The sequence below is a fragment of the Notechis scutatus genome, chromosome 2 (genome assembly GCF_049901735.1).
Source record: "Notechis scutatus isolate UNSWTSFEM ecotype Mainland chromosome 2, rNotScu1.2, whole genome shotgun sequence".
Lineage (NCBI taxonomy): Eukaryota > Metazoa > Chordata > Lepidosauria > Squamata > Elapidae > Notechis > Notechis scutatus.
Genome location: NC_142010.1, coordinates 245,530,317 through 245,552,619, shown reverse-complemented (window position 1 = coordinate 245,552,619; position 22,303 = coordinate 245,530,317). Strand labels below are relative to the sequence as shown.

At 39.8% G+C, this 22,303-nt stretch overlaps 1 protein-coding gene and 1 long non-coding RNA gene across 5 annotated transcripts in view; one reads left to right on the top strand and one right to left on the bottom strand.

Moving 5' to 3' along the window:
- The window catches only part of LOC148132585 (uncharacterized), a 62,190-nt gene that overhangs the window by 29,408 nt on the left and 10,479 nt on the right, over positions 1 to 22,303 (bottom strand). For 2 of the 3 annotated variants that reach the window (XR_015748251.1, XR_015748252.1), the window contains exon 2: positions 8,150 to 8,336. This is a non-coding gene — a long non-coding RNA (uncharacterized LOC148132585). Of the gene's footprint in view, positions 1 to 8,149; positions 8,337 to 9,892; positions 10,024 to 22,303 lie in introns of all 3 variants that reach the window. The other variant, XR_015748253.1, reaches the window with a different exon arrangement.
- GHR (growth hormone receptor) overlaps positions 21,475 to 22,303 on the top strand; it is a 154,653-nt gene continuing 153,824 nt past the window's right edge. The window contains exon 1 of one of the 2 annotated variants that reach the window (XM_087958466.1): positions 21,475 to 21,550. The gene's annotated coding sequence lies outside the window, so the exon portion shown is untranslated. The remainder of the gene's footprint in view (positions 21,551 to 22,303) is intronic. The other variant, XM_087958469.1, reaches the window with a different exon arrangement.

The following is a 22,303-nucleotide window of genomic DNA, read 5'->3' as shown; positions in this document are numbered from 1 at the left end:
GTTTTAGATTCTGTGAGCATCTTAATGCCAGTTAAATAAAGTTGCTCAGCATTAGAAATAAATTAATTTTTCTAGGTTATTATGTGGATCCAATAAAGGATTCTTCTTCTTGTGCCATATCCGTCATTGGATGTCAGCAATCATGTTGGCGATCCTATTTTTATCAACAGCCGCACGAAAAAGTGCTGCTGAATTTTGTCCAAACTAGTCCCTTAGATTTTGAAGCCACGATGTTCTTCTTTTGCCTGGACCTCATTTGCCTTCAATCTTTCCCTGGAGGATGAAGTGAAGTATGCCATATTTTTCTGGGTATTGCATCACATGTCCAAAATATTCTAACTTTTGCTTTTTTATTTCCCTTGATTATTTTGATTATTTCCCTTGGCTTTCCCAGTCAGCTTATCCCCTCCTCATTTCTGATTTTGTCAACTCAGCTTATAGGTAACAGCTGTCTGTAAATCCACATTTCAAATGCTTCTAGTCTCTTCAAGTGGCTTTCTGTCAGAGACCAACTCTCTACTCCGTAGAGCAGGATGGAAAAGATGTAGCATCTGACAAGCCTGATTTTCAATCTTAGGCTTATGTTGTGACTGCAGAAGACTTTTTTTTTCATTTTGAGGATTACTGTAACCTAAATGCAAGCCATTGTTTGGTAATAAATTGGAAAACACCAGACGGTATTATATCTGTAGTTTTTACAAAGTAACACCCATTTTTCTTTCTATACATTATTACATCCTGCAAAAACAGGACATACAATTTCTAGGTTTCTAGGGACATACAATTGCTCTAGTATGCAATATGGTCAGAGATTTTTATTTACCTAAAAATACGTATCTCACCCTTCTAATATATATGCAACGCCCATGCCCAATGCAGATAAATATAGGCAGTCCTTGTTTAGTGACTGTCTCATACAATATCCTTTGTTACAACAATGATGAAAAATAACTGTGTGACTGGTCTTTGCATTTAGGACACATGTTAACTTGCAGTTATTTGCATATGTCCCAATGCAGCCTTTTTCTTGGTTTATAGCTTCTGACAAATATGTCTGCGGCAGGGGTGTCAAACTCAAGGCACAGGGGCCAAATCTGGCCCACAAGGTACTTATATCTGGCCTTCAGGGGAGCCCTGGAAATAGTGAAGGACTGGCCTGCGGTGTCTCTGCCAGCGAAAATGCGGTCCTCCCAAGCTCTGTTTTTGCTGGCAGAGGATTGCAGGAGGCCGTTCCAGCTGAAAACGGAGTTTGGGAGCTCGTTTTCTCTGGCAGAGCATTTGGGCCACAGGTGCCCCAGACACGAGTGATGTCAAGCTGGCCACGCCTACCCTGGCCATGGCCACCCAGCCCCCAAGGTCAAACACAACCCTGATGCAGCCCTCAATGAAATCGAGTGACACCCCCTGGTCTATGGTACACATAAATGTGTGCTTTATTGTTGATCTGTGAAATAACAAAGCATGAATCATATATATGATCATAAATTATGACTTGGAGCAATTATATCATTTTGATACTTACATAAATGAAGTAAACTAACATATATCATGAGATTTGCATCATTTATATATGGACATAATTATAGAAATGACATAAAACATTTTATGGCTACAAATGGCAATGTGACCCAGGGAAACTGCAACCATAACGAAACACCAAATGTTGCCAAATCTTAATCACATAATTGTAGGGGTGCTGCAATGGTCATAAGTATGAGGAGTAGTCATAAGTCACTTTTTTTCAGTGCCATCATAACTTCAAACGATTGCCAAATGAGTGATCATAAGTTGAGGACTATATATATTGTCCTGAAGGTATCTGAACACCTAGGAAGCACGCCTTTCTCACAGATCAAGGAATGAGGCACTGAACATGTTAAATAATACCCAGTTATGTGATTTATTACAAAATAATTAAGATCCTGGAAGAGTGAACCAACTATCAGAGTGGGCAAGCATTTTTTCCTTTCTGGGTTCCAGAGTTTTTGTATTGCTTGGGAAGGAGGATTAAAACAGTCCCACCCAAGAGTTTGTTTTAGAAAAAGGAACTGAAAGCAAGCCTGGGTGCGGTGCATTAAGAAAAATGGCACAGGAAAAATAAAACCAGCAGCGATGTGTGAAAAAGAAACCTTCAATCTAAAGAGAAGCACCTCAGTTGCATCCTCAGAGGAGCGCAAGAGACAACTGCATTATGTGGAAGTGTGAGAATGACTGAGAAGCAGAGCTGAGAGATGCTGGAGGAAAAGAGACCGATCAGAGTTTGCAAGCCCAAGTAAGCCTGCAAATAAATAAAAAAAACCCGAAGCCTACCGCCTGCAAGCAGCCTCAAGGCAGAGCTCCACAAATCAACTCCAGAAACAGCTGGAGCTGTGAACGCTGACAAAAGGCCATTTGCAAATCTATAGAGGAGCGATAGAGGGTTTTTGCATGCATGCACGCGGACTGGGAATGGCTACAAGAGTTGAAGGAAAAATAGAAAGAGTTAAAAGCTGAGAAATAGTTGAAATCAGAAAACATTGTGCTACAAACACATGGCAATAGAAACCCATAGATCAAGTAATAAAAATAGTTTCAAGCTTATAGTATCAGGAGGCCACTAGAATAAAACAATTAAGAAAACAGAAGCATAGAGTTAGCATTCAGCTTAGAAGGAAGGAATAGGAATTTAATCCTACACAATAAACACTTTGGGGCTGGGTGGGGAACAAATGCAACAAATGGGATTGTCTCTTCTACACCATATGAGAAAAACCTTAACTTCCCTATTATTGGGAAGTTAATCTTATATCTTAATGTAAGATAGTTATGTGAAATGAATATACAGTATATATTTCCAGTGTATCTATAGTGTATTACTATGCATTTAAATGAATTTGACCACACTGACCATACTATATGTGTTTCTAAATCAAATATTTCAAGTGATAAAATGGCATGTTGAAGAATACAATTTTCCACAGCTGATTACCTTAAGTTGGTAAGATTGGGAAATGGTACAGCAGTGGCCCCCAACCTTTTTTGTGCCACGGCCCGGTACCGGCATCACAAAATGATCCACGGCCTGGTACTGGCATCAGCACGCATGACCAAGGCAAGGCGAGCCGAGCGACCGGCCAGCCAGCCGTCCCCCGCTTCTCCCCGCCACCTTCAACTCCTCCTTTGTACCTTTTTTGTGCTTTCTTAATCTCCTCCACCATCGGGACGGCTCTTTGTTCAAAGCTGGCCCCCCCTTCGATGAAACTAAGGCGCGAGGATTCCTTCAAAACCCAAACGCCGCTTTCCAACCGGAAAAGCTCACCCAGAAGCACTTTCTCGTCGAAACAAGATGGCGGCGCCCAGCAAACTGGCGGCCCAGTAGAAAATGATCCACGGACCGGTACCGGTCCAGGGCCCGGTGGTTGGGGACCACTGTGGTACAGGACACTTTTCCTTGTTTATAATTCTATCTTTTCTTCCTGTGTAGTGGAGGATCTTAAATTCAGGGTCATGAGGACATAAGATTTTCTGCAGAGTAAGTCAGTTCTCCCCCTAACTTTATTCGCCCTGTTCTTTTTACATCTCTCCAGACTCCCATTTGCCCAACAGCATAGAAAAGCTACAGATGGAAGCATAGAAAAGCTACAGATGGAAGCATAGAAAAGCTACAGATGGATCCAGCAGACTTCTTGTCAACTGCATGGCAATCCTACTGGGTGCCTTGTTGACCTCTGATATTGGGCACTTGAGAGGAAACTGTGACCAGGAGTGCTTTTGCACAGCTTTAGTCGGTGAGCCAATTGCAGCTTTAGCTTAAATAGAATGCACTTAAGACATCCACTCATGCTCCTGCCAACTCTAAATTACTATAATTCGCTCTATATGGGGCTGCCACTCAAGCCAGAAACAGTGGTACATGCTTAATGGTCAGATGTGGTAAGTGGGTAGAATGGCAGAATTAATGAACTAAGCCTCTCCCAACAGAAACAGAAACTCTCATGTGATTTTATGAACTCAGAGGAATTCATGTAGTGTTTTCTTTTTTTCTTCAAGCAGCAACAACATCCACTTCTATTTGTGTCTTCCTCTTCTAATTCAGTGCCTTGGCTAAGATTTTGAGTGGTAGAAGACTAGTGAAAACAAGGAGCCTAGGAAAGTCTCAGAAATGAAGCCACAGCTACTGAAACATCAGTCCCATTAAGGATTTTGCATATACACATATTTTCCAGATTGCAGCCCACAACAACCAGACCTATTATTAGAAGGCAATCTATTTGCCTGGAAAATATCTTGTTTCAAGACGCATGGGATGTTGAGCAATAATACTTGTTTACTCCCACTATTAATGGCAGCAATATCAACTGTATTTCCAGCGACAGCAGGAATTATATTCTAAGGGACAACATTGTTTTTATTTGTCACATCAATTGCTTTCTTCACCACCCTGGGTTTCTTATGCCTTTAAATTTATCTGCTATTTTTACAGCACCCAGGTTTCTCTTCAAGTAATAACCATCCAATATGCTTGTCGACTGTGTTTTGTTTAGCTTTTTAAATTATAATGACAAGTTTGATGTTTGTTTGGTTTATTTTAATGATTTAGTACAGAATTCTACTGAGCTGAAATTGGAAGTTGGGGGTGTTTCAGATAACCCAAAATGGAAAGCCATTTGATACAGAGAATGCCATAATATCCAAAACCAGAACCAATTATTTTGATCACATTTGTTCTTTCTACATTCTTTTTCTGCAAGAGGATCCTTTGACACAATTGACAACTTGGCAGCCTATGCTTCTCTGTACAAAAAGCAATGAATTAACTTAGGGAAAGGAACAGAGAATTGGATCAATCCATCAGAGCTAGTACAAAATTCGGTTAAGATTTTCTCCAGTCAGTTAAGATTATCTCTATTTCAACATTTGCTATTATAAATATACTATTAATATTACTGCTTTTGTTGAAATTATAATTCACATTCCTACAAAGTGATCAATATTTTTTTTAGGAAGTAAAAAAAGCTACTTGAAGTACAACCATAATCAAAAGGGAAAATACAATTACTATACCGTAATCTTGCCAATCATTCTTTGTAGTTTATTCTTTCCACATTGTAGTGGGAAAACTTCAGGTATTTCAAATACACAACAGAGCATGTTCGGATACATCTGTTGACTAATTACATGGTCAAATGCACCATTCCATTAACACTGTATATGACTGAAATGTCATCAGTTATTTGATTGACTATGATATTCAATGAACCTGCTGTTGTCCCAAGCATTGAAGAACACAGAAACTTCCCTACCTTGATCAGATCTTTGCTCCAGGGTTCTCTCGGGATTTTCATTGAAAACAGCTCTGGAGAATTTTAGGGATGCCAGATGAAGGAATTCATGGTACGATGCATGAATAGCGTTTACCCTACAGACCTTCCCAACAAGATCTGTGCATCTATATGACTAAATGATTTGTTACATTGTATTAATCTTAAGCCAGGTATTTTTATTATGAACAAAAAAATAGTTGGGGTTTCTGATTCAGAACTGCAAGACAGAAGATAGAATTATAGAAGCAAAGTTTGATTGTGATGGAATGTAAATCTGGCCCAGGGAATGAGGAAAGGATAAATAAACCATGATGAAAAGAGTTTCATAAAAATTACTTAGCCTTGGGAACAAAGAATGCATGAGAAAGAAATCAGAATACCTTTTCTCTCCCTTAATTTTGATTGGTATAAGATGGTGTAGATCAGCGGTCACCAACCGGTGGGCCGTGGAAAATTTTTGGTGGGCCGCAGAAATGGCCTCTGAAAGCAATTAATCTGGGCCATGCAATTCTCACGCCTCCCGGCTCTTTGAGGGACCCCGGAGTCAGGTCCCTGAGATGCACGCACCAACCAGCTCCCACACACGGCGGGCGGTGGCAACAACAGTCCCCTCCCCAGTGCCCACTGTCAGCTCTCCCCATTAATTCTCTAGTTTTGAATTGCTACCACCTCTCTCTCTTTCCTTCCCCCTCCCCCCCCCCCACGCCCACATGCAGGCAGCCAAGGAAAGGGAGACAGAGCCGTGCGCAGCTCTTGGCACCTTAGACCTCACTGCCTTTCCCAACATTGAAGCTTCGGAGATGCAGGCAAAGCCACCGCAGTGGTGGCGCCAGAGTTGCCTTAGCATGCTCAGTTAGTTAAGAATCGCCCTACCCAGAGAAGGAGGTGGTGCTGGAGGAGGAGGAGGCAGTAGTGGAGAAGTAAGCAACTCAGGGCGCTACCGCTGTGGTGGCTTTGCCTGCATCTCTGAGGCTTCAGTGTTGGTAGAGGCAGTGAGGGCTGCAGGAGCTGAGAGCTGCGCATGGCTCCATCTCCCTTACCTTGGCTGCCTGCACGTGGGCATGGGGGGGAGGGGGAAGGAAAGAGAGGCGGGAGCAATTCAAAACTAGAGAACTAATGGGGAAGAGCTGACAGCGGGTGCTGGACTGTTACTGCCGCCGTGTGTGGGAGCTGGTTGGCACGTGCAACTCAGGGACTTGACTCCAGGGTCCCTCGAAGAGCTGGGAGGTGCGAAAACTGCAAGTGGGAGCATTTGGTGATTTCAAAGAACTCCTGGAACACGGTAGATTGATGTTTTGTAGGTCTCAGTGAAAGAGTGAGCTTTGTTTCGCCTCCTTTCCTCCCCTGGTAATGCGAGATTTTCTCTCTCTCTCTCTCTCTCTCTCTCCCCCTCTCCCCTTCCCCCAAATAATTACTGGCTGTGGCTGGGTTTGGCAGCGAAGTGCTAAAGCGAGCAAAGTGCCCCCAGGGACACTTTTCCTGGAAGAGCCCCCCCACAGCTTTTCCTCGGCTGCAGATCTGAGCTCTCTCGATTCTCCACCTGGGATCTGAAAGGAGCTCCCACCTCCTCCTCCCCTCCCCCAATTAATCACTGAGAGTCCTTCTGTAGGCAGATGCCTGCTGAGAAGCCCCTGGAGTGGCAGCCAAGGGGCGCTGCCCCCCAAGGAGAGCAAAGCCCCCTTTCTGCCTCTGCTTCTCCCAGCGGCAGTTGCCCTGAGGCCCCTCAGCTCCGCTCTTCTGTCTCTTTGGAAGGTGCCAGGTGGGGGGATGCTTCCAGCCTGGAATGTTTTATTTTGTTATCATTAAGCATTTATATTTTTGTTATAATTAAGTGTGTGTGTGTGTATAATTTTTTTTAATATTAAATATATTAGCTTTTTTTTTTTTTAATCGTATTAGTGGTCCTCAGGATTTAAAAGTTGAGTTTGGTGGTCCCTGAGGTCCCAAAGTTTGGCAACCCCTGGTGTAGAGAGAAATTCTGACGGCTCTTCAAGATTCTGACATTGTGTTCTGCAACAACAAACAGAATCCTGTTGCTCCCTTTTGTGGCCTTGCCTACCTCAAAGGGCTGACAGCATTGGACCATATGTGGACTTCAGCACAATACTCTTACATCTTTATGTTATGACCATATCCACTGTATCCATTGGGCGGGGGGAAGCAGAGAAGTAATGTTCAGTCTCCCATAACAGTTCTTACACAGAATTCCTTCTTGTGATAAACCACTTCATCCTTTTTCTGAAGATATCACTTGGATTTTTGGCATGCAAAGGACGTTGTCCACCAACAAGCCCTACCAACTTTCATTTTCCCCCTTTTCTGCTGTCTTTTCTCCTTTCTATTAAATTTATGCATGCTTGGTAAAGGGATATTTCTCCTCTTTCTCCTCCTCCTCCTCCTCCTCCTCTTCCCAAATCTTATTGCACTCAATTATTTATTTTGATGTATTTATTTGCCCATGTGTATTAATTTCACATTCTTTATTACTGTTCATCTGGGTTTTTGAGAAAAGGAATCCTATTAACAGATATTTAAATATGTTGCCTTCCCAACCCATGGCATACAAATGATCTTTTCAAATTCTTCATCAGATCTGTGGGCTGAAAAAATGGGTAGAAGAAGAAACTATCCAACAATTTCTCAAGGACAGGACTTTACTTTAAGGCAAAGCACTAGTGTGAGAAAAACAAAAAAAAAGAACATACAAGCAGAATCATCCATTAACGTCCTTGGAGACTGAATAGGAACAGGTAGTCAGAGAAGCTGCAGAACACTCAAGAGATGGTTGGATAAAAGTCTTTAATGCATACTCCAAGTTATAATTTAAAAAATGCAGGAAAACTCACTATGATGAGTCACCCATGAGTATTTCTCCAAACTTCTGTCCATTGCTGAAAAGGATGTCTAAAGGACATTATCTTCAATCATTCTGAAATAGAACTCCCTGTAAGAATGTAGGAGATTTTCATTCCAACAAGTCTTGACATCTGATAGATCAGCTCCCCTCATACTGGAATTTGCAAGATGAAATTCCTACTTGAAATGAGAAACACACTTATTTGTAAAAAAATAATCTTTCTTTAAAAAGTTTTGTTTTAGTGCCTTGAAATGCCGCTCTAGCGCTTTTTTTCTCCTAAGTTCACATGGAACTTAGAAGGTCTTTACTTAGATCCATGAATTTCCATTCTGGATTTGCTAAAAATGATACATCTGCCAGAATTTCATTTTTTTCCCCTTGTACTTTTCTGAGTATAAAACAAAAATGATTATAACAGTAAGCATGAATTTTAAACATTCTTCATTTGCACAAATACAGTATGCCCTGGCAACTGTTCTTGGTTCTGCCATGTCCAACCTTACCCAAAAGCACCCTCAAGATATATAAAGCCTATTATATTTATCACCCATTAACTTGGGGAAAGTCAGGTGACTGTAGTGACTGGGAACAATGGAAGAATAAAACAAGATTGAGATTGACACTGGGAGCAAAAATAAATAAACCATGCTGATATATATTTTCAATGATTCCCAGAAAGATAGATAACACATCAAATAAGCAGTGAAGAAAAGCCCATTAGCTGAAATTAACACAGCACACTTATTCATAATGTGGCTTGTCTCATTTTGGCTCATTGTGCAAATGCAGTCTCTGTGCTTTACTGCTTTGAAACTGTGCAAAAACCTAAGTTTAAAAAGCCATGGCTTTTAGGGCAACATGCAAATTGTCATTTTTTATTTCTGTCATTATAATCTAATACCTCCTTTAGATGACAGTAATATTTGTAGCTAAAAAAATAAGGAGTCCCCTAGCACTTTGTTGGACTAAAAAAAATGTAAAAAGACATAAATGGTACCTAGGACACATTCTGAGATGAGATGGTTGGAAAAACATGCAAGTCTGTTCCACAGTTAATTCCTCTGAGGAAATATTTGAGAAGTATGGGACTGCGTCTGTTGAGTTCTCAGAGAAGTTGGCTATCAGTAAGAAATTTTCACATTATAAAATAAATTGCCAACTTGACTAATTTCTGACATTTGAAATAATATCTCTCCAGAGATTTGATTAACCCTCATCTTAGTCAAAAGAGCTCTTAAAAGCTGGTCATTCCCCAGAATGGGTGGGTGATGGGCCTTTGGTCTGTGATGTGACTGTTTTTAAATTCATACAGATGAAAAAGCAAAAGGTTTTTAATAATAATAATAATAATAATAATAATAATAATAATAATAATAATAATAATAATAATAGGTTTTATATTGCTTTTTCACCTGTATCTCTAAGTTGTTTTAATACAGTGCATTACCCAGACTTGCACTGGAAACAGGCCTTTTACATTAATAAATGACATTACATGAAACTAGTACAAATATATGCCAACTGCAAATATAACAATTAATGTGAAATGAATGGTCATCATTAGAGTACGTTACTTAACTGGGGCAGAGAGGCAGTGGAATTAACCATTCTGAAAGGTGGGGAGAACTGTGAAATTTTTGCACTGGAATACAATTTGACCTACAACTATTTGTTTAGCAACCATTCGAAGTTACAACAGCATTGAAAAAAGTGACATGCAGCTGGTCCTCACATTTACAAATGTTGTAGCCTCTCCATGGTCATGTTATCAACATTTGGGTTCTTGACAACTGATTTGTATTTAGGATGATTGAAATGTCCCGAGATCATGTGATCACCATTTGTGATATTCCCAGCCAGCTTCTGAAAAGCAGTCATTGAGGGAAGCTGCATTCACTTAGTGAGTGCACAATTCATTTAACATCTGCAGTAATTCATTTAAGAACCCCGACATAAAAAGTGGTTAAATTGGGTGCGACTTACTTAACAACCACCTTGCTTAGCAATGGAAATTCTCATCGCCATTGTGGCCATAAGTCAAGTACTATGTGTTGACCCAGGGTGGGATACAAAAGCAACCAAGTCACAAAAACAGATGATGTCCCTTTAATTCCTTCAACTTGGCTTCAAAGGTCCAATTATCATTGACTGGAGAAAAAACTCCCCACAAGCAGTTGCGAAAAGGAAGAACTTCCATTCAAACTCAAAATATACATAAATTGTAAATAGGAAAAAATAACACAAACCACACTGAAGCAATTAATGAGACAAGGCAGGATAAGGGCTTGAAGATATCCACAGATACCGAAATACACACACTGGGAAGGATGCCAAAACTCAGATAAGAACTGACAAACTAGAAATATTTTCACACTTTGCTTCCAGCACTGACCCATGCGCAGTATGTCCTTTTAAACAGTCCTCACAGCTGCAGCCCATGAAGGGGATCAAGGCCCTTTCCTCCCACGTAGACCACACTATTCACATTTCTCCCTTATCCGCTCCTCCCTGCGTGCCCTAGGATGAAGAGGGGATGGCATCGCCTGGGTCTTCCTCTGAATGCCCAGATGGCCTGTGCCCTTCCCCAGTTTCCTCCACAACCACCGGAGCCACACTCCCACTTCCTGTCGACTGTTCCTCCTCTCCCTCGGAGTCAGATTCTAACAGGGGCATAACACAATACTTATATTTTGTGACTGACCCTATTGCCACATAATTGGTGTTTATTAATTTATTTAAAAGGTTTATATCATCTAACCAAACTCTGGAAGGCTCCCAGTCAAAAGTTAAAACAATATATAAAATCGTACTAAAATTATAAAACTAAGAAAGATTAAAACATTAAAAACAACAAAGACTTGGCATCAAGTCAACCTTCTAATGTGCAATTATCCAATCTTATCCCAAAGGACGAATCCGATATTAAATTAATAAGAACAGATACTACACATGACATTTGGCCAAAAGGCTGAGAAGTTGATGATGTTATCAGCTGATGTTGCCTAAAGTAATAAGTGGACATTCTAAAGAAGTTTATTCGTTAGAGAAATGTTTCTGTGTTAATAGGTTTGGAAGTAAGATGTTTGGCACATTTTACATTAGAAGAGGAAGAAAAGTGCCAAATAAAACAGTTGCTAACAGAAGAGAAGACAGAATCTGAGGTCTCTGTGCTCGGCTGAGCAAGGACAGCAAAGAGACAAGAAGATATAAATAAGACCTGCCCAAGGATTTTTCAAGTAAGAAATAAAGGCCACCCCTATCATATCCTGCTTGAGAAGTGCCAAAGGCAACTGCTGGAAAATAGAGACCTTGAAATGAGAGTGTTCTGTCCTTATATTTGTCATAATAATACATTATCACTCTGTATTATTAGTAATATATGCATTTAATATCATAATGAGATGTGAGCATTTGTAAAGAAAAAGAGCGTGCTGGGTTTAAAAAGGAAGCCTATTTTTCACATAAAATTCTTCAGGTGCTTTCAGAAGAAGGAATGGGTACAAACCACATGCAGGGATGAGGCTGAATAGATATAAAATAAGGCACAATCATTTTGATTCTCTCTGTGACCAGCTCATCGAGAATGATTGAAATGGATGACTGCCAGCGTCAAAACTTTTTAAATCTGAGTGCAGTCATTTGAAATGAAATAGGAGATAAGAATGAAATTACCCTTTCCCAATGCAAAAATGAAGGGTGAGGGATTGAAATAAATGCTGGTAATAAAATGGGCCTACTGTTATTGGTGTAGCCTAGCAACAACTGTCAGGCTGAAAAGCCAACAGCAGCTCAAAAGCCAACTAAATAATTTAGCCTCTCTTAGCTGAGGCTGGTGTTCGATCTAATAGTTTTTCTTTATTAATATTCGGGAATAATTTTAAAAGAAGAAAAAAACACTATACATTGAGAGCAATACAATGCATTCCTTATTGTGACAAATGGAAAGTCAGAGCCCAGGAAGCAAGCATACGGTATTAAAAACGTGTGTCTGATTGATAGAGAATCCAAAAGCTTGTATTAATGATTATTGATTGCTATTCTACAGAAGGGGAGAGTCATCTACCAAAGATTCAGCAGTACAAGACAAAGGATGAAATGATTTACTTTCAGCCTGTAACTTAACGAAACATTTTCCGATTGGCATATGATGTAAAACTATTATCAAAAATTTAAACCTCATTACATTCAACAGATAAAGGGCATGCCTTATTGAGATTAGAATGGTTCAATGAAAAGCAAAAAGCAGGGGGTTTTATGTATAAAAAAGCTAAAGAGCTAAACTATAATGTAAAACTGCATTGTTAAACACTATATTGTAAAACTATATTGGATAAACCTATATTGTAAAAATATCTTCTAGTCAAAAGGAGGCTGTACTTAAAAAGGGAGTAAAAGGAAGATTTGAGACAATCTTTTTCAAACTTGGCAATTTTAAGATGTGTGGACTTTTAACCTCTAGAATTACTGTTCTGTCTCCTTTACACTTTCTGCTTCACAAAAAAGAAAAAAGAAAAGAAAAGAAACTAGCAATAATGCTGCTGCCTTTACCTATCTCAGCTAGCATATGATATAGGTGTTTCTCTCTGTGTTCTCTCCCTTCCTCCCATTATTTTTTACAAGTGGACAGATTTTTTTCTCTCTGGCAGAATGCTGAGCAGCATTTATTGAAACAGTTAGTCATGGTGCTAACCAAAGTCAGAAGTCAAAAGCCAGTACAAAAATATAAGATTTTACACTATGATATTTCCACAGCATCCGATTCTTCCTAGTCTAGAGGTGCTGTACCCTCCCCTCACTGCCTTTAATGGGGACATTAAGGTAGGACAGAATATGCCAATACTTCATTCATGCCATTTGCAAGCTACCTTTAGCTTAGACTGTTGGACATTACACATGTGGTACAAAACTCTCAAGGGCATTCACAAAGATTGGCATTTGTGTTGTTAATGTATTCCATATCTATCTACATCTACATCATCTATCTATCCAGGGGTGGGATTCAGTTTTTTTAACAACTGGTTCTGTGGGCATGACTTAGTTGGTGGGTGTGGTTTGGTGGTTATGTGACTGGGTGGGTGTGGCCAACTCGACATCACTCATGTCAAGGGGTGCTTCTCCTCCCTGGCCTCTCATGACAGTGGGGATGCTGCAATGGTCATAAGTGTGAAAAATGGTCATAGGTCACTTTTTCAGTGCCATTGTAACTTTGAATGGTCACTAAATGAACTGTTATAAGTCAAGGATTACCTGTACAAAAATATAAAAAGCTTCTTTGCTTGCAAAAAGCTGCTCTAAAAACCAATCATTAGATTAAAAATATCCTGTAAACCAGAGTTACAAATCAGGCAGGGTGCCAGAGCACCTTGAGGAATGAAAATAGTTAAAATGCAGTGATAACTATCAAGCAGCCATCTCTTGCTCATAAAGTGAAACCCTTTAGCAGAGAGGTCATTTAAGCTCTACAGAAAAAGCACACCCAGGAAAAGCAATCCTTAGATCCATTTGCATCACTTAAAGATACCATCTGGTCTCACTCACCTCACAAGATATCCTAAGGAAATCATCCAGATTTCCAAAATCAGTGTCAAGCTTGCATCCTGCCTCTTGGAAGTATACCCCAAAAGGACAGTGCCAGATAGTACTAAAGCAATGAAGGAAGACCCCCTCCCCAGATAGAAAAAGAAACCATGAGGCAGGGAAAAATTCAAACACAATACAAATAATGAAATCACACAGCAGCTGTTGCTTGTTGAAGCTGAATAGGGAAAATTATCCCATCAATAAACACAGGATTAAATGTCACCAAGCACAGAATTAACCTTCACCAAAAACCAGTTTTAGACCAAAACTCAGAAAGGGTATGTAAACTCACATTTGAATGTCAATCTTTCTAACTAGTCAAGAAGCCTTGATGAATGTTGATTCCTTGTCACTAAAAGCTTTGCTTCATTATTCAATGATTTCTTCAAAGTGCTGATTGTCCAAGGAAGTATTTCCTCCCAACAGCAGTGTAAAAATCTTAAAACAACCCTTCCCCTCTAAGAAAGTCAAGCCTCCGAAACTCCGGAGACAGAAAGTCTAGGCATTCTGGCAAGAATGTAATAAGGGTGGAAAAAAACAAAAGGAGATCGCTTCTAACTACCGGTTCTTCGAACTGCTTAGAAAGTTACAAGGGGTTCTATAGAACAGGACAGAACCGGTAGAATCCCACCCCTCCCTCTATCTATCTATCTGTCTGTCTGTCTGTCTGTCTGTCTGTCTGTCTGTCTGTCTGTCTATCTATCTATCTGTCATCTATCTATCTATCTATCTATCTAATCTATCCACTATTGATAATGTTTTTCTTCTTTTAAAATATTAAAATAGGAGATTCTGATGCAGTTATGCTTACTCAGGCCACCTCATCTCACCTCACAGAATTGCTTTGGAGATAAAATTAAGAAAGAAGAGGATTCCATGTGTGGAACTCTAAATTGTCAGGAAAAGGGTGGCATTAAACCCCCACCACCATCCACCCATGCAGTTCAATGCAATGCAGTAAATAAAAACACATGTTCTTTATTAATTGCAACTGAAATGTGAAGAGAGAACATATTAACCAGCACACAAATTTCTATCCAGACCAATCTGTCAGCTACTAGAAAGGGAAGGAGTGCAGAAGTGAGATTTTAAAGAGAAAACAAAAACAAAAACAGAAGAATGTGTCTGTATATAGGCTGAGGTCACAGCCTTTATCCTGGTCTAGAGTCCTTGACAGACTAACCCTGAAGAAATGAGATTATTGGTAGAGAGGATATTTTTTTTTTCTTTTGGAAGCTTCAGAAGCAAGGATCTGAAAGGGATCTCCCCAGCTTCTGCACCTAGTTTTGGAAAGCCAATGAAGTTAGTTTCACTTTTATAATCACAAAAGAAATATTATAAGGGCAAGATGGTGTCCTTTGGAGAAAGATATGCCATATATTTGGGCTTTTCAAAGGTCTCAGGATGGACCCAGGGGTGGGATTCAGCCGGTTTGGACTGGTTCAAGTGAACCAGATGTTAAATTTACATCTGGTTCGCCGAACCGGTAGTTGAACCAACCGGCTGGCCCTGCCCGCCCTGTCCTGCCACTCCCAGAAGTCTCCACATGGCTTGTTTTGGATGCAGGTAAGTGCAGGATCCATGCAGAGGCTCTGGGAGGGTGAAAAATGGCCCTCCCGGAAGTTTCAGAAGTCTGGAAACAAGCCTGTTTCTGGATTCCAGAGGGCCTCTGGAGTCCAGGGGAGGCCATTTTCACCCTTCCAGAGGTCCAAAGGAAGCCTTTCGACTCTGGGGAAGGTGAAAAACAGCCCTCCCAGAAGTTCTGGTAAGCCACACCCACCATGGCCACACCCATCCAGCAACCGGGCAGAGAACCGGTTGTTGGGATTCTTGAATCCCACCCCTGCCATGGACCATTTATCTATAGCATGTATTCCACCATTTCCTATAGTTTAATGGGTGAGGCATACTCACTACGAGTCATGATAAAGAGGAACACTGCTACTGAATCAATGAAAAGTGGAACCATCCATATACTGGAATGGAGATGAATGGAACCTTCACTTCTAATGTTAACATCAAGGCCAGAAGTCCAACATGGTAAAACAAACTCTCCCAAGGATTAATTGTTGAACAGCCGCTTATTTCCAAGATTTCCATTTAAACTGGTCATATACCCCCAAAACAAAGCTAACATTCTTCTTGTACTGAAATTTCAGTAAATAAACAAGAGCAAAGAGGAAGGGTACCCTTTTAATGATGTATTAACTATTGTATCAGTGTGTGTGTGTGTGTGAGAGAGAGAGGGAGACAGAGGAGGGAGGGAGAGAGAGAGAGGAAGGAGGGGGAGAGAGAGGGAGAGGGAGAAGGGGAGAGAAAGGGAGAGGGAGGGAGGGAGGGAGGAATGTTAATTCAGGATATCTCCTTATTTACTCCAGATTATCTTATTATTTGTATGAAATTTAACATGTGAAAGACATTAGTTACAGGTTTATCATAGGGCACTTATCTTTTCTATGCATATTTATTATGTCTGTTTCCCTATGTGTATTTTCTTGGGCAATTACTTGCCAATATAAATGAAACCAATTACAGAATAAGGTTTATTAGATTTTCAATCAACATTCTTTCTTCCAAAGAACTTGCAACCTCCTTTAGTTTTATGCCATCAGCTGGTTTGTTTTTGTTATCATACTTTTGCCTGATCTAACCTAGGTATTATAAATGACTTAGGTACTGATGCTGATGTTCCAGCCAAGTCTGAATGATGTCTACAGAAAAAATAAATACTTAAGTCATAGGGGAAAAAGAATATTACCAAAAGAGATTCCCCAAAAGTGGGCATACATATTAGTAATTGAAGCAATTGCTAAATGCAGCTCTGTACAAAACAGTGCTCAACTCAGAAGTAAATCTCATTGGCTTTCCCTTTTAAAGTGTGTTTTAGAACTGCTTGCTAGCCAAGACATACATTATGGATAGGAATTCTCTAAAACCAAACTTACCAATTGTCTAATCTTGGCAGAGGATTCAGAGCAAAGCAAAAATTCAAAGCAAAATCATTTAAAGATGGGAACATATTACTTTAAAAAAACATGCAGATGCAGCAGATAAATAAAAAACATTAGATATATGGAACATGTGCCAAAATAGAAAGAATCTAAGCACCAGCCTTAAATATTGGCAAAAATAATAATAATCAGAAAATAAAATACAAGCTGAAGGACATGACCTTTTAGACAATCCACACTCTGTCAAGGACCTTGGAGTCCTCATCTCTAATGATCTAAATGCTAGAGCCTCTGTAACAACATAGCCAAAAAGGCATTAAGAGTTGTCAACCTAATCCTGCATAGCTTTTTCTCCAGTAATATTGTAATACTAACTAGAGCATACAAAACATTTGCTAGACCAATTCTCGAATACAGCTCGTCTGTCTGGAACCTGCGTTGCATATCAGACATTAACACAATCAAAAGAGTCCAGAGGTATTTCATGAGAAGAGTTTTTCACTCCTCTACTGGTAACAGAATACCTTATGTCACCAGACTTGAAATTTTAGGCTTAGACAACTTAGAACTATGCCACCTTCAGTCCGACCTAAGCATAGTACATAAAATTATCTATTGCAATATCCTCCCTGTCAATGACTACTTTAGCTTCAACCACAACAGTACACAAGAACACAATAAATACAAACTCAAGGTAAACCGCATTAAACTTGATTGCAGGAAATACGACTTCAGCAACAAAGTAGTCAATGTCTGGAATTCACTACCTGACTGTGGTTTCTTCCCAAAAATCTTTAACATTAGACTGTCTACCTCACCCTATTCTAAGAGGATTGTAAGGGGCATGCATAAGTGCATCAATGTGCTTACCATCCCTGTCCTAATTTTCCCTTTTACTTGTATCCATTTCATGCATCATGATTATACAGTACTTATATCTGTTATCTAATAATACATGCTCAACAAAAATAAAGAAAGAAAGAAAACCTGGCTAACTTCCTCTAAATTTGAAAGCTATATGGGACAGGCCGTTTAGTGCATGGATGTGAAATAGATTGGATTAGATTGGGAAGCTTAATGAATGGATTGGGGTACAGGCTGGCAAATCATCTATTTTATCTTCTTATTGTATAGATATAGGGTGAAGAGATACTTGTTGCATTTGCTACAAGTGTGGAAAGGATACTGACAGTTAAACTTAAAGTAAGCAAAGATTGGCCCCATGTTATTCTCAGAAATTTGTGGTCCACAAATGTGAATGTGATTACTGGTTGGCTTCAAACTACTTTGTGAGAGACTAGGAGCTGGAAGTGGTGTGGTAAGGGGCTAAGTAAAGTTCTTCTATATATCCAATCAGGATGTTAGCCATTATATGCAAATTTCCTTTCAGCATCATTTTGCAAGAGAACATTGAATGTTCCCTGAATGTTGTTGCTAATGTTGGATGTTTAATTCTCTTTGGTACTAAAAGTATAATCTTTCCATTTTTCAAATTAATTTTACAAATTGAATGGCTCAAGCAGCTTCACCAGCTCTCTCTTCCCATTAATTCTGCTTTTATTTTTCAAAAGGCAGAGATGGTGAGTCACCGCTGGTAAACTGACTTCACAAGGTACTTTCATCAATGTGGTTCTATACTCTGTTATCTCGCAAAAAATAACCAGTAGCAGTATTCTTTTGTACAAGAACTTGATCAGATTGCAAATATTGTCTCTAAATGTCACAGTTCCATGTAGAAAAAAGCAAACTGATGTGGGTGGATTACAAAAGACTGAGAATATTGCATTTTCCCTTGAACCAATTTCTTGATTGATTCCAGTTTCCAGAAACTAATATTGCAGGCAACAAGCAAGGTTGGTAAATGATGATTTACCATGTTCAAAATTTATGCCAGTTCAAAATTAAATCTACGACTGAATGCAACAACGATAATGATGATTTGCTACAGAAGATGGCATTTAATTAACCATGAATTGGTCACACTGAAAAATGATGGATGGTCCAAGAAGTCAAACCATTTTCAATCTGTTGGCAATAAAACATCAGTATAATAATGTAATTAGAAATTAGATACAACCTAAGGAATCCTTTCTTCTTACAAGTAGTTCTCATTTAGCAACTACTTTGTTTAGTAACCATTTGAAGTTATGGTAGTGATGAAAAAGTAATTTTCTGACCAATCCTCACATTTATAACCTTTGCAAGTAAAGCTGAAGTAAGATCTGAATCAGATTTGCAGTTTCCCTTGGTGACCACTTCATTTAACGCCTGAGTTGCTGGTCCCAATGTGATTTGCTAAACAAAGTCTATCTGCATTCTAAATTTCATTTAGAAAATAGGATGTAAAGCGGAAAATGTTCTCTGACATTATGTTCCTTTATTAGTAAAGTACAGCACTTTCCATCATCCCCGTGGCACAATCCCGATTGTGCTGTCAAGACAGTATATAGGTAATTGGGAATTGAGATAATTAAGTTAGAATTGGGAGCTGTCCCTTAAGGGAATGCCTCATGGTAAATGTAGCTAATGCATCATGGGAAATGTAGTTCATGTCATGTGGTCACATCTGTAATCTTGATTGGTCACTGAATTGACCCTTGGTTGGGTTGGGGGAGTTTTCTTCACTCTTGCCTGGACCCCAGCAGCGTGCTGGTGCCTCACCCCCTTGCTCCTTCGTTATGGGATGAAAGATCACTATGCTTTTACACTATGAAGTCATTTGTGCAAAGAGTTGGACATTAGATGAATCTCAACATAACTGTGAGTTATACTTTGAGAATGCCTTGTGAGCCAATAAAGAAACTTTGTGTGGAAGCCTTTGTAGAGTTGCCTGTCTGTCTTTATATTCAGCCAGAAATTTGATTATACACTGATTATATCTTACTTGTATCTTGATGTATGCAAATCCATCAACAAATCCAGTTCCCAGCTGTCAGCTGTGCCTACACAGTAAAGGACATCTTGGTTATCTAAGGATTCTAAACAATGCCATCCAACTCAGAGACCTAAACTAGGAAGCAAAGGGAGGTGCAATCAAGTCCCAACAACCCAAGTAGAGGAGGTCATGAAAAATATGTGGAGGCGGGTGATTCCAAAGGAATGGAAAGCTGACCTTGGATTAGATGAACTGTTAAGAGACAAAGAATAGTAACTCAGTCCTCAGAATGGGAAGCATAAGAAAAATCTCTCAAAACACCCCCATTTTGATTTTGACTGGTATAAAATGAGGTTCAAAGAAACTCTCACAGCCTTTCAAGTTTCCCTATAATAATAAAATAGCATTTCTAGAATCCCTGCAGTGTATGTTTTCTGACCTGGTTTACTATGAATGGCTGATACTAATTTATGAGCTCTATGAACTCCTACAAGAAGGGAGTTTTTATTCAAGTCCCTCCAACACCTAAAGCCATACCTATGGTACGCATGCTGGAAGCAGCACACAGAGCCACTTCTGCCAGCACGTGATAGCTCGCCCAGAAGAGCCCCACTGCACATGCGCATGCACCACCACCACCTGACAGCTGATTGTCGGGTATCTGGCACGCATGTGCGGGGGCAGGGGTGCGTGGGAGATGCACGTGTATGCACAGAGACACATGGTGCACATGCGGGGGGAATCGCGTGCATGCGCAGATGCATGGCGTGCATGTGGGGGATCGCATATGCATGCGCAGATGCACATATGTGCTCATGTGCAGGGGGCATGGGGGGCCCAGCATGCATTGCCTTCTGGGTGCTGGCACACAAGCGCGAGTGCAATTATCGGCACAGCAACCAAAAAAGGTTAGCCACCACTGATCTAGAGCAAAGGTCTTCAAACTTGGCAAGGTTAAGACTTGTGGACTTCAACTCCCAGAATTCCTGAGCTAACAGGAAGAGGAATTCTGGGAGTTGAAGTCCACAAGTCTTAAAGCTGGTTGGATGCCCAACCAGAGGACCTAGGTACATATGATGCCTGAGAGTTGTGATCATTCATCAAAGCCCCTCTGGAAAAATGTCCATATATTATCATTTTAAATATGATAGAAGGGGTACTCACATTAACAAATGAAAACCAACTTTAATCCTGGTCCTAATCATTACTTTATCCAGCCTCACATTCTTTTCAGAACATAGATATTCACATTTAAAAGCCAAGTGAGATTCCTGCTCCCCCCCCCAAAAGCTGACAGGAGATTAGGGGCAGACTATTGAATTTGGTCTATGGGCCAGTGGTGGGGTTCAGTTTTTTTTACTACCGGTTCTATGGGCGTGGCTTGGTGGGCGTGGTAGGGAAAGGATATTGTAAAACCTCCAGTCAGTGATTTTATTTGCTGGTTCTCCGAACTCTCAAAATTTTCACTACTGGTTCTCCAGAACTGGCCAGAACCTGCTGAATACCACCTCTATGGGCACACCTCCTTCTTTTCACAAGAGAAGGCAAAAGAAAGTGTAGGAGGAGGCTGATTTAGGAATAAGACTAAGAAATGCACACTTTCCCAACATTTCATTTCATTACCCTACCCACTCCAACCAGCATTGGCCTGGCCTATTAGATCACCTAGGGAAATGTTACTTATAATGCCACAATTTTGAAGCTCAAGGGGGCTGAAGCCAGCTAGAGTAGCTTTTCTGGAACAGAACTGATATTCTGAAACAACCTCTTGATGGATATCAAGCTAGCCTCCTATGTAGGAGACAGACTGGCCAAGCCAGGAGGGAGGAGTCAAACTGGAATTTAGTCTAGACTCCCCACATGGGCATAAGAAGGCAAAGTCCAATCCTTCCTCCTGAATGCCATTGAAGCTTATCTAGTCTCATTGAGGTGCAGACCATTTATCTAAGAACATTCTTGTATATAGGCTTAAGAAGTAAAACAGGTAACTGAACTCTTCAAATTGGGGCCTGGTTGTTTGTGTCTGATGCCTTGCCAGTGCTTAAGAAAACGCTGAAGACCAAACTCTTAGCCTGTATATAGTGCAATCTTTTATTGATTGATATTCCCTGCTTTTTTACAATTGTCAATCATTTCTTTATTTTTTGTCTGGGGTTTCAATTAGAACATGGGTATTTTATTGTATTCTTTCTTAGTATGTCACCAAGAATTGTATGATTGTAGCAGGACAGAAGATAGAGACAAAAGCTGCTTGCAGTTCCATAATCTGGGCATTAATTAATGTTCGCCAATATTTTTCAAAATTAGGTCTGCAAAGTAAGAAGTAAGCCAGTGCGAACACTTGGAAATTTCTCTGCACCCAAAATAAGAGGGGCTTTGAATTACTGTAAATATACAAAAAACAACAAGTGCTTCCATGAAGCAAATAACACCTTACCACTTTAAAATAAAAATGTAAACAGACTTTCTTAAAGTCATGTTAGTTGATTTATTAGATTTATATCCTGCCTTTCAGTATAGGCACTCCAGGAACATACATAATACTCCTTCCTATTTCCCCTCATAGCAACAACTCAATGAGGTAAATATTATTTTAATTAATTTTAATTAAAAAATTAATTCTAAGAAACACATCCCAATTCCTAATTCTGAAAAAAAATGTATAGTTTGGATTGCTTTCATTAATTTGCTTCTTTATTGCATATAGTTGACTTCTGTTTTATTGTTTTTCTTTTAT